Raw genomic sequence first — 9,472 nt, 5'->3', positions numbered from 1 at the left:
TTCAGATATCAATTTAGGTTACACTCGGACCAAGGCCGTTCATCCTCATTAGGTGCTCTGGCCAATATGTAGATTATTTTAAAATATTCTTGTATTTTATATCGGATGCAATTATCTTAAAGAGCACGACACCTGGCGGATCTTTTATTCTATATACCATCTTTTCTTGTGTGTCCTTTTTGACATTCAAATTAAAGTTTTGATGATGTAAGATATTCCTTTAGATTTTTTATGTCGTTTTTATATGCAAGTATAGGTGGTTTTGGGAATAGTTGCTTTATAGTTTTATTTTTCTCAATGATGTGCCAGTGTTTTCTTATCATTCTTCCAAGTTGTTTAAACAAAGGATTGTATCTAGTTGCCCGGCAAAACTAGAGGTGGTGCTATACGTTTTTTCTTCTTTTTTATAAATCAATGTACCATGTTTGGATCTTTTTAATGTTTCCTTTATAATCGGTTCAATTTCGCTTTCTTCATATCCTCTTTGTATTAATTTATTTTTGAAAAGATCTATAATTTCCTGTTGTCTGTCGATTTGATTGTTTGACGATCTTATTATTCTTATTGTTTCCCCAATAATGAATCCTTTGAAGACAGCATAAGGATGAGAGGAGGTTAAGTCTAGGTATTGGAAGTTATCTGTAGGTTTCCGGTATAGTTTAACATCCAAAATGTTGTCTTCAAAGAATCTCTTCCCCTTATATATTGTTACGTCTAGGAATTGTATTTCAGTATTTGAAATGGTATGTGTGATCAACTTAATGTGTGGATGAATGCTATTAGCAATTTTTTATAAATTCCATAAAATGTCTTTCGGATTTATTAAAAATAATAAACCCATCGTTCCTGTACATTGAAATCATTAGGATGTCCTCCGAATATTGGAATCGATTTAGTATGTCTGATATTATTTCAATCATTCTCAGATCTGTTAGGCATGGTGCGGCTGATATTCCTATTGGGACACCCACTCTCTGCCGAAAAATATTTCCGTGAAATTCAAAAATATTATTTTCAAGAACTACTTTTAGTAGTTCTAAAATTTCTGTTTTAGGTGGAAGTTGGATTTCATATACACATTTATTTAGTTTAGGCCAAGCACGATCCACAGCCTCAATAATTTCTTCATGACGCCTATTTGTGTACATAGAAGAAATACCAAAAAGAACACATAATTATTTAATGAGGAAGTTTGATTTTTTCTAGTTTGTTAATAAAGTCAGTGGTGTCTTTAGTGAAAGTCCAATGTTGTTTTACCACCGGGTCAATGAAATAATCGAGGAATGTCCCTATTTTTTGAAGTGGGCTATTGCATAATAATACAATAGGTCTTCCCGTAATATTAATATTGTCCAGCCACTCTTTGTTAACTTTTAGTTTATTTCTGTCTTGGTCATTCACTTTGTGCATTTAAGTTGGAAAAAAAGTCTTCCCAGTCTTGTATTTTTAGGAATTGATAGATATTTTAGAGTAGTATCGTAAATGTAAGATTTCCGGTACAGATTATTTATTTTTTCATTGAGAATCTTTATAAGTTCTTCAAAGTCGGATTTATCCACCTGTTCATACTGAATTGTGTCATTCAAATGATCCATGGCTAACTTTTCATATTTATTTTTGTCAAGTATCACTGTCGATTTTTTTTAATTATGATATTCTTGTTATTCCTCAAAGCCGATAGTGCTATTTTTTCTTTAATTGGACATGTTTGATTTGATTTTTTTAGTATTTATTTTACCAATTTCAATCCTAGTAGCAAAGATGTAGTCTTCAATTGCAGTATTAGCAAGAGAAGGATTATATCCTGCTTTCTGTTGAAATGGATGAGGGATAAATTTATTTGATCCGTCGTCAAACTGATATTTGCATCTCATTTTTCGGGCTAGTTCTTCAAAATCAATGAGAAGATTAGCCTTTGCATTTTTTATGTTTGGGTTAGGAACGAATTTTAACCCTTTAGCAAGAACTGATATTTCGTTCTCGTTCAATATATCTTTCAGTTTTCTTTTGTTAGATTTCCTACGTTTGTTGTTTTTGTTTTTCCTTTGTTTGTTTTTCTAAAGTTTCCTTTTTTATCCTGGTTTCTCATGCGTCTTCTTTTATTATTAGGCATATTATGTAATGTAGCACAGATGCTCAAAAGTCTTTCGCTTTTCAATCCCTTTTATTATAAGTATATCTATATTTAATTTTTCTGTATATTCTGTATATGTACTTGAGTCAATAGCTAAATGAAGGTGTATTCCTAAACTCATGTATTCTTTTCTTCAATATTTTCCTTTAATATTGCTTTGTAAGATTATATAAATAGCTATATATTTAGATAGTTAATTGATTGTTTGAGGTGTTTTTCCTTTTAAAACACCTCTGTATGTCTACAATTTAAAGCTATGTGTATCTGATCTGACCATCGAAGTGAGTTATGTTCCCTTAAGCTTGGTGAAACCGAACGCAGTAACATAGACAGTTTTGATTGGATTTGAAATATTGACATCTTCCCAGAAGTAACACGTTTATATACGCGTATCCCAGTCAACAGACTAACAGTGGGCCAACGTTGGAAAATTGTCGGTCTGTTGGTCGACCGTTGGTGTTGGCTGCACAACATTGTCCCAACGTTGGCAAATTGTCGGTCCGTTGGTCGCAAGTTTATCTTGGCTGCACAACATTGGCCCAACGTTGGTAAATTGTCGGTACGTTGGTCGGACGTTGAATATCATTACTGTAATAAAAAAAATGTATATCGTAAACATAGATACAACTGGATAGCATAGCTATTATCTGATTGGTCATTGATATAAATTTATTGATTGACAGGAAGTAACGAAAAATCTTGGTAGTTTAACACATCTTTATATTGGTAATTATCCCATATGAAAAATATCAAAACCATAAAATTCTTTATCATTTTCATCATGCGTTATGGAACACAAAAAGTAATGTCTGATAAAAAATGTCTGATAAAAAAGGTTAACATACCATTAAATAAAAAATCAATCTCAATGTGAAAAAAACATAGTCTGTCAAATAATCACGTTCAAAATTTTACGCACTCATCCACTAAGTATGAACAATATGTTCATGTGTACACAGTATATTACACAGTTAATTAGTATGGTATTTCTCTCCTGTTGTTGCCCTTTTCGAAATGGATGTTGGAAGAGTGATAAAAAAGGTTAACATACCATTGAATAAAAAATTAATCTCAATGTGAAAAAACATATAGTCTGTCAAATAATCTCGTTCAAAATTTTACGCACTCATCCAGTAGGTATGAACAATATGTTCATGTTTACACAGTATATTACACAGTTAATTAGTATGGTATTCCTCTCCTGTTGTTGCCCTTTTCGAAATGGATGTTGGATCTCTTCCATGTAGGGATGGGTTGTTTGGCACGTATGTCGGTTTTGAACTCTGATATATCCTTCTCCTGGCGTTCCTTCATGTCCAAGAATCTCTTGGCTAAATCGGATCGAGCTAAGCTGCCACATTTAGTTGCTACACCAATGATAGTTTTGGTGTTATCTAGTTTTTTTTCTTAATTTCCCATTCACTGTCAGAAAGTTTATGGTTTAAGAATTTGACGGACTCTGTAAGGAGGGTCGTTTTGGTTTCGTTCAGTTTGGTTGTCCATATTTCTACCAGTTCCTTTGAATAATCTCTATTCAGGAAGTCCAGTCTACAATCAAGAAGGATTTTGCAGAATGGAGGAATGTTCCCATTCTCTTGAAGGCCACAGTCCCTCTCTGGTCTTAGCTATGGCCAGTTTGCTGTTCATAATAGTCCTCAAATCCCTGACAGCGCCAGATACCACATCCGAGAAGTCACTTTCAGTTTTGTCCTCCTCCTTCTTCGGTGCCGACGAAATATTTGTCAGGGGAAGAGATGGGTCAAAATCCCCCGTATCAATAGGGTCCTTGAAGGCATCCTGTGTTGGGGGAATTTCCTCCTTTTTGGATTTATTTAGAGACAGCCTACTCATCTTCTCTAAAAATGGCGTACAGTACATTCAACGTTCAAAGTATAAATGACCAAAGTCTACTAGTGTCAAAGATCACTAGAATGGCAGGAAGTACTTTGTCTTATAGGATCTCATAAATCTTATGAGGGTGAAAGGGTGAAAGGGGGACCGGCAAAATAGTCAAATTTTTCAACTTGTTGGTAATAATAAATGTGTTGCGGTTGAAATTTTCAAAGGCCACCGAGGCACTATCAGGTTGGTTTGAGCAAACAATTAACTGTAGTAAATTACAGTCATGGAGTCTTTGTTAAAACAATAGAGCTTATAACATGGTTTAAATATGTATTCTGATCTCTTTGTAGATATTACAATTCAATGACATTAATTGAGTGAAGTATGGGAAAACCGGATAATCAACTAAATGATTGTTCTCGGGTAAGTTCCGGAGGGCAAAAACCCAACATAAACAATTAAAATAAAGCGAAACCAAACGTCCACGACATTACCCGACCCCAGTCTTAACCATACTTGACTGTACTCATTTGTACTTGACCCTTATCGTTGTCATTGACAATAGTTTGAACTATTACTCGACCAAACTGAAACAGTCTTAACCCATTATCGACCTTGACTCGACCTATTTTGTCAGTCTTAACCATACTCGATCAAAGAACTGAACAATACTCGATCAAAGGACTGAACAATACTCGACGACAAGTCTGAACCAATAACCTCTACTTTTCTTTTTTTCAAATTTTAACTGGTTTTTTTCTGATTAGTGGTAAAGTATGAAGTTATGCCTTCTGCTGGGGACAAACTCACTAAAAAGATCACATCTGGTCAGAATGTAAAACATAACATCCATTCAAAATTGCAACATCCTGTAAAACTTAATTCACCAGGCCTTTTGTAATACACGAGTTTAAGAACTAGAGGCTCCAAGGATCCTGTGTCTCTCACCTGATATTTTTATTTACAATTGATGCATGATATAAATCAACCGTTATACTTTTTCTTTAGTTTCAGAGATATAAAAAAACTGAATTTTACCTCAATGTTCTAATTTTTGCCATGTCTGTCATGTCGGTGGGCACGCAGGGTCATCGGACACATTTTTAAACTAGTGATGATTGTGGCTAGGTATGGTTAAATTTGTCTCAGTTGTTTCAGAGAAGACTTTTGTGAAAGATTACAAAAAATTTCGAAAACTTGTTAAAAATTGACGTTAAAGGGCAAAAAGTAAAATCACAAAAATACTTAACTTAGAAGACCAGGTGTGATATCATAAATACTCCTTATGGGGTCATTTGATCATTTTGGTCATGTTGACTTATTTGTAGATCCTACTTTGCTCAATACTATTGCTGTTTACCCTTTTTTTCAAAAGGCATATTTTGTTAATAATCAACAAAAGGGAAAACATGCTACCCAGAAGAACAAGTGATCAGTATGCTGGGGTTTCTTATAGACAACATATTTGTTGAATTTGAAGGTAGACTTTTTAAACAAATTGACGCAATTCTTATGGGAACGAACTGTGCGTCTCGCCTTTCCGACCTCTTTTTATTTTCATATGAATCGGAATTTTTTCAGACACTTGTAAAAAGCAAGAAGATCAAAGAAGCCAGATTATTTAATTTCACTATTAGATATATATATATATATATTGATGATGTTCTTTCCATTAACAATCCGAACTTTTCTGATTAAGTTCAATTAATATATCCCACCAGAACTAGAAATTAAAGAAACAAAATAGACACTGCTTCCTCTGCCTCATTTTAGACTTATATCTTGAATTTGACATACACAGTCATCAAAGTACCAGAATCTATGACAAACGAGACATTTATTTTTATTTTGGAATTATCAATTTCCCCCACCTTAGTAGAAATATACCAACTTCACCTGCATATGAGATAAACATTTCTCAACTTATTCGATATTCCAGAGCTAGCAGCTTCTACTCAGACTGTGTGAAGTGTCACCAGTGTCGAAGCAGAAAGTTGACGAACCAGGGGTATGTCAAAAAACGTTTCGTCCTTTTTCTTAAAAAAAGTTCATCGGAAGGTACCAAGACCTTGTAAATAAATATTCCTTATCAACTTCACAAATAATACATGATGGTCTTGATGTGTAGATTTTGCGTACTAACGTTGTTTATCATTTTAATAATGTGTTATATTGTTCTTTTATTTGTCTTTGTTATATTATTAATATTACGTTTACTGTTGGGTCTGTTTTTTCTGATATTCATTTGACTTGGCTCGGTACTTATACATCCCGTCAATGTGTTGTTTGTATTATCTTTCATTATTTGTTAGCGTGTTTCGTACCTGTGACTTTTTGCGGTCCTGTAATACATATGACATTGCTATGTACTTTAAAAGTTCCGATTATGTGTTTGTTCTATTTAAATGCCATAATGGTATTGTTCTATAATAATTTTGAAAATACTTTGAGCGATAAAATTATTTTTCTCGCGTAGTGGGATTCACCATATGTGGATTCTTAAAGATTCTTAAGAACTTCTGGATAATTTTAAATCTTGGTCTTTTTCTCAAATTGGTTCTAACAAAACTTTTGATTTTTCAACCCTGTATACCACCATTCCCCACGTGAAATTATAATTCTGAAAATACCTTGAAAGAAAAAATTATTTTATATTGAATTTTACATTCTAACACCAAATACGAGACTCGAAATGAATGTGGTTGTTTTTGATAAATGCTTCTTGTGCTTTTTTGTTAAATATTTGTCTGTTTATGTTTTATTTTAGACCATGACACAGTGATGACTGCTGTTTCCCGATTTTGAAAATTTTACATTGACGTCTGTTTTGTTCACTCATCGTTGTAAATATAATGGAATGTGATGCTACTGTCCTACAAGTGAGAGGGTTAGCGCTATACAACCAGGTTCAATCCACAACTTTCTACATTTGGAAATGCTCGAACCAAGTCAGGAAGATGACAGTTGTCGTCCATTCGTTTAATGCGTTTTAATATTTGATTTGCCATTTGATTAGGGACTTTCCGTTTTGATTTTTTCTCGGAGTTTATTTTTTTTGAGATCTTACTTTTTACTATCTATAATTGTATTCAAGATAATAACCAAAAACTGCAAACTTTTCTTAAAATTACCAATTCAGGGGTTGCAACCAAACAACGGGTTGTTCGATTTATCTGAAAATTTCAGGTCAGATAGATCTTGAACTGACAACTGACAAACAATTTTACCCCCATGTCAAATTTGCTTTAAATGCTGGAGTTTCAGAGATATTAGCCAAAATTTTCAGTTTACCCCTATGTTCTATATTTAGCCATGGCGGCCATCTTTGTTGGTTGTTCGGGTCATCGGACATATTTTTGAAACTAGATACACCAATGATGATTGTGGCCAAGTTTGATTAAATTTGGCCGAGTAGTTTCATAGAAGATTTTTGTAAAAGTTAACGACGACGGACGACAGACGCCGGACGCCAAGTGATGAGAAAAACTCACTTGGCTTCTATGGGTTCAGGTGAGCTAAAAATGGGGCTTTCTTTTTTATCTATAAAACATATGTACTTAGATAATTAAACCTTATTAAAGGTCTTCTTATGCCATGTCTTTAATTTTTACAAAACGTATTTAAATCTAATCATATTTTATTTACAGTTATCAAGGATTGCTATGAAAGTTCTATTATCATGATTAAGTTAAAGTGTTTAGTTTTACAGAACTAAGATATCAATTTTTGAAAATATTAAGTTGCTTTATATACTATTTTATATATATTCTAATAAGAAGAAAAAAATCACTGCATTATAAACTAAAATAAACTGAGACAATTAATCTATACCAGGCTTCAGTTAATGGTGAAAGTTGTCCAGTAATCATAAAATATATATGAAACATTCAAAAAATTTTGAATATCATTAAAAATATTTGTAACAATTCAGGTTTGAGATTATTTGATCATCTTGTTTCATCTTTATTTTAAAGGTGATCTATATATGTCTGTATATAAGGGTTGATAAACATGGTGTTTAATTTATATTATGTTTATTGGGAAGTTTTGATATCAATTCTATATTTAATATATTTTCAATTTCAAATTGTTTTTAAAACTTCTAGCCAGGGCAAAATAGGTGTTGATAAAACAGTTCCTAAATTTATGAAATACAAAATAGATACATACAATAGGTCTAGGTTGGTTGAGACTGTGACTTGGTCGAGCGTAGTTCAGACTAGGTCAAGTTTGTGTTAGACTAAGTCGAGCATGGTTCAGACTGGGATTGATATGGTTAAGTACTGGTTGAGTAAAGGTCGAGTACAAGTTCAGATTGTTAATAGATATAGGAAGATGTGGTATGAGTGCCGATGAAACAACTCGTTATCCAAGTCATAGATTATAAAAGTAAACCATTATAGGTCAAGTATGGTCCATGTAAAAGGTAATCAAACATATATATTTGGATTACCTACCTTACACTGCTTTCTAATTGTCTTAACAGTACACTAACCAGGAAACCTCATTTTCCCTTCTTTTTTGCCCCCAATTCCTAACTTGTGGTATAATTCAGAGAGATCCATACACTTAAACACAAGCTAATGTCTGGAAACTAAAAAATGCTTATTTGTGCCTCTTTTTGGCCCTTAATTCCTAAACTGTAAAGACCATAACCCCCAAAATCAATCCCAACCTTCCTTGTGTTTAATTTTCATAGATTTCTATTTACTTACACTAAAGTTATTGTCCTGAAACCAAGTGTCTTCGGAGGATGATGATGTGATACCAATATACCACCACAAATTTTATGCCGTCATATAAAAATGAAGCAGAAGAAACCGTCTTGTTTCTTTTAATTTCTAGTTCTGAGGATGTATTAAAGGAAACAAATCAGAAAAGTTTGGATGTTCATGGAACGAACATCAATATATCCGAATGTGATATTTGATGGTCTTGCTTCTTTTATCTTCTTGTTTTTGACAAGTGTCTGAAGGAACTCAGAACCATATGAAAATAAGAAGAGGCACACAGTTCGTTCTCATAGGAATGCTGACAATTGTTGAAAAAGTTTACCGAATTCAACAAATGTGTTGTCAATAAGAAACTCCAGCAGACTGATCACTATTTACATTCCTCTGTGTAGCATATTTTTTTTTTACTCACAATTAACAAAATATGCTGTATGGTATATCAAGGTAATGAATTTATAGCGTATGCTACCATTTTTATGTTGGATACCATTGTGTATTTTTTCTTTAGACATTTTTTTTTTAATTTCACATTGGGAATGGTGGTATACAGGGTTGAAAAAATTAAAGTTAGAAATGATTTCATAGAAAGATCAAGATTTAAAAATATCCATTAGAGTTTTTTAGAATCCACAAATGGTTAATACCACGCACTGTGCCAGTCAACAGTTTCACAGTATTTCTGAAGACCCCTCATTTAATGAGAGGAATCTTTTGTCAATCTAATGGACAATTCTTTAGTCTAACATGCAGATGAGCCAGCAAT

The sequence above is a fragment of the Mytilus edulis genome, chromosome 7, assembly GCF_963676685.1.
Source record: "Mytilus edulis chromosome 7, xbMytEdul2.2, whole genome shotgun sequence".
NCBI lineage: Eukaryota > Metazoa > Mollusca > Bivalvia > Mytilida > Mytilidae > Mytilus > Mytilus edulis.
This window is presented reverse-complemented; position numbering follows the sequence as displayed.